This window comes from Erpetoichthys calabaricus, chromosome 8 (assembly GCF_900747795.2).
Source record: "Erpetoichthys calabaricus chromosome 8, fErpCal1.3, whole genome shotgun sequence".
Taxonomy (NCBI): domain Eukaryota; kingdom Metazoa; phylum Chordata; class Cladistia; order Polypteriformes; family Polypteridae; genus Erpetoichthys; species Erpetoichthys calabaricus.
In genome coordinates, this window is record NC_041401.2 from 57,174,199 (window position 1) to 57,178,622 (window position 4,424).

The window sequence follows — 4,424 nt, forward strand, 5'->3', positions numbered from 1 at the left end:
ACTAGGCTGATCCCAGGACTGTGACATATGGGTTAGGAAGAAAGATATAAATTAAATTCTTCAACAAGAACACAGAGGCACAGATGGAAACTTGTTAAGGGTAAATTTTGCCCCAATTGTTATAAAGTCTTTCTTCACACAGAAAACCACAGACACATGGAGTAAATTTCCAAGTTGTGTTAGGAAGTAGGACCTTAAGAACCTTCAAAACTTGAATTGATGTTATTTTGGAGAAATTTGGTGGATAGGATTGGGAAACGTTATTGGGCTCTATGGCCTGTCCTAGTCCTAATGATTTAATTAATTTCATCAATCAGTTAAAAAACTGGCCGATCAGTAGCTATATGTCTCTGAAAACAGAAAAAGCAGAAATATTCTTAACTCAGGGGAACGATATAGACATCAGTGTTTTAAACATTTGCTTATGTTACTGATTTGACATCCAGTCTAGGTGTCAGTCAAACCTTTCATACAGACACATTACAGCACTGTCTAAAACTTGCTTCTAAAAGTTTGCACTAACCAAGAAATTTTCCATATATGGGGGGCTCAGAGAAGTTATTCCATGCATTTCTTTGTAGTAGATTTGTCTACTGCAATGTGTTATTCACGGACTGTTCAAATTGTTTTATTTGCAGCTTATTTCAAAATGTTGCTGCAACATTTTTACTAGAACTGGGGCGACTGACCACATAATTTCCTTCGTCCTGATACAGGCTCCCAGTTAAGCTTAGTGTTTATTTCAGAATCTGTCTTCTTGCCTATAAAGCTTTAAATGGCCAAGGCCCTGCTTACTTGTCGGAACTTATCTTTAAATATAAACCAGAGTGTGCAGTAAAATCTAAAGATGCCAATGTAATAAAAACTCCAAGGATTAATAAAACAACAGTGTGAGGTGGAGATTACAGCTACAGGACCCCAAAGCTGTGCAACCATGTGCCTGATTGTGTGGCAGATGTCCCTTCAGTCTCAACTTTTAAATCCAACCTGAAGACTCGACACTTTAGCGTAGCACACCCTGATTAGAACTGCTGATTAGCTGCTTGTTAGTCATTTGCACAAAAATACAAGCTTGTCAATTGTTATGAACTGTTACTGACTCTCCTCTCTTCAGTTTCTCTTTTTGGTATCCTACTGTGACACTTTGTGACACTGCTACTTTGGCAAGCTGCTAGTAGTTCTCAGAGACGATGGCCCAGAACATATACTGAGTACAGTATAATTCATAGGAGGTGGTGGGTGCCTAGTTGGACTATGTCTCCAACCTTTGTCCATGACCATGGCCCCCCAGTTTATGTTCTCTTGGATTGTGTTAATTGTGGTTTTTGTTTTTTTCTCTTCTGTTGTCAAGTGTCCATATCTTAATTATAATGTTAATGAACTCATATTCTCACACATACATGGTTTTGGATTGAAATTTGCTCTGCTTTATTATATGTTCAATGTGATTTGCATTTTTCTGTATGTACATGATATACGGCTTAATTATTTCTATCACTGCATTATAGCTGGAAACCATGGAAGCACCCTGTGCGTGAACTTAATGAAGAGCAATATACAAAAAAGTGAATTGACTGACTAATATGTGCTTTGGTTGAATTTCACCTCAAACTAACTGTTTCCTGAGACAAGTCAATAAATTTCACTGTGAAGGCTGCCATTAACCCATTACGTCACTGTAGATATAACTATGGGACGGTATGTTGAGCATGTTCATAAAAAAGTAAACAGCAAAAAGACCTTCTGTTTTTCTCGTGCCTACATGATCACAAAATGACATCAGGTCATGTAGACAAGCCTCACAAATCTAAGAAATGCAGTAATGTGTAATGAAAGCTTCAGTGATCAGGACAGACGCCAAGCAGCAGTGTTCAAGGTTGGTCTGCAGTGCCATCTAGTGTTGTCTGTTAAGCACAGCTTTGGAAAGGAGAGCAAAAGTGCGAAGTTAAAAGTCTGAAGGGAATCAAGTGAGATACTTAACAGCATGTAGATACCATTTTCAAATTGAAAGTGCTGAGTGCTTGTTACGTCTCTTATTTTTTTTAATGTACAGTAATCCCTCGCTACTTCGCGGTTCACTTATCGCAGAAGTTATGTTCCAGACCCATCATCAACAGCAGCCACTACTCAGGGAGCCAGAGTTGGGAGGAGGAGCGAATAAGCTTGACCTGAGGAGTGGAGGAGGAGAAGGAAAAGAGTAAAGGAAGGGATTTATTGTTTGTGCTGTGCTTTTGCTGGGACTGTGTTATACTTGTGGGGAACAGGGAAGGCGTTTCCCACAAGGGAAAAATAAAAATAAAACTTGTGTGCCGTGAACCTGTGTCCCATGAGTGTCTGTGTTGGGTTCGGCTGGCAGTGCCAGCCTGGTGGGCCACAACGTAAATGTTGTAAATGTAATGCCACAACGTAAATGTTGTAGCATTGATTTTATACAGCATAATTTGAACATATTCATTTTGGAACACCTTACAATATAGTAAGTATTCACAAATGGCAGCCTATGCATGAGAACTGTGGAAAAAGAACTGGCAAAAAACAGCAATGTTTCTAGAGTCATAGTTTTTCTATTAGTACTTTTTCTCTGTTCTGAACTTTTGGCAGAAAGGAGAGACCATCAGAATAAAGATATCCTAACTCCGCACCTCCCCACTGGATTGACTCTGTAATGCCACATTAGTAAGAATTACATAACCTGACATTAGATTGAATTTTAAGGGCATTTTTATGAACCTAGCAGGAACCTTGGTGTTTTCCTAAAGTTTAAACAAATTAACAACTGTCAAAAAAAATAACTGCTCTCCATCTAGCATTATTCACTGCGCAGGACATGAGGCCAAACAAACCTTCTTGGCAGGCAAGAAGGACTTTCAACCCATGTGGGACTGAAAGAATGTGGATTTGTAAATTTTTGGTACTCTTGACAGTTTTTTTTTGTTTTGCTAGATTCATCAATCAATATATGAATATGTGATTCAATACACTCTTCACAGAATCCATTAACACAAAATGTGTAATAATGTAAATGTACACAAAAAGGAGAAAAACAAATGTACAATTCAAAAGATTCAAAGTAGACTACATCAATTCCTAAACATTTATTTGGATGTCATCTGGTAAATGAGTCTGAAATATCTACAGCATCCCTCAAACATTTAAGTATTTTTAACTCAATAATACAGTGTAATAATTTTCTTTTTATGAACATGTTTTTGATGCACTAATTACTGACAATTAACTTTTAAACAATTCAAAGAACTCACTCCTACTTTTTGGCTGTAAAATTAACTGATCTCTTTAATTTAGAAAAGAATAAAAATTACCACCAGAAATAGCATAACTACAAGTTAAAAATACTGTATTAAGATTAAACCTTGTCCAGAACTAGTATTCAGAAATTTGCCAAGAATGTTACATCTGCTCTCCCTGGTGATGGTTGTTCACATTTCCTACCAGGCTCTCATGCCAAGCCTTAAAATGTACACACAGATTATAAAAATATTTTTTATTTAAAGATATATTTTATTTGAATAAGAAATCGAGTAAATAATACTGAGTTCACAATGTAACATAGCCTGCTAGAACTTTCTCTCACTCAATTCGGTGTCGTGAGGCCTAACTGGAGGTAGGAAACAAGCCAGCACAGGGTGCCAGTTCATCACAGGGCAAACTGGAAATACCATTCAAAGCTAACCTGATGGTCTTTGAAGATGTGGTTGAACAGAATTCCCACAGGAAAGCTTATGAAGACAAGGGGAGAACATGAAAACTCTGCACAGCCATAACCAGATGCAGGTTTCAGACCTCTAGGATGCTGAATCTATGAGGTAGCATCATTACCCAACATGCCACTGAATTCATTTATGCCAATAATTCCTAATATCTCAGAAACCATAGCCTCTATTCAGTGTCCTTGCAAGTCTCTATTAATTGTTAATATGTTTAGTTACCTACAGAATCTTTGCCTGTAGGCTTTCAGTTTATCCATAGCTCACGATAAGCGAGTCATTCCTTTTCCAGTATAATAAGTGAAACAAGGCATCCCAAAAAGGTACTTGAAATTATGGTGATGGAAAAAACATCAAAAAAGCAGCCAGAAAGAGAGGGATGACCATGGAACAAATGACGAACCTGGCAAAAGACTGAAAAAATATGAGCAATGGCTCAAGACTCCGACACTAAGGTACAGTGGGAGAAGATAAAGTAAGTCGCTCATTCCTTTTTCAACTTGCTGGCTGGCGTGTTTTTATTCTGTATTCAGAAAAGCCTTTGTAGTGAGATTCATATTTGTAAAACGTTTTTATTTTTGTCATAGCTTTAACTGCTTAAAAGTATCATTTGTCGTCACAACTAAAGAGTGGAGCAGACACAGGTTACATCCACCTATGTGTTCATTAGTAAGTGAATAAATATACAGTATACAGGTA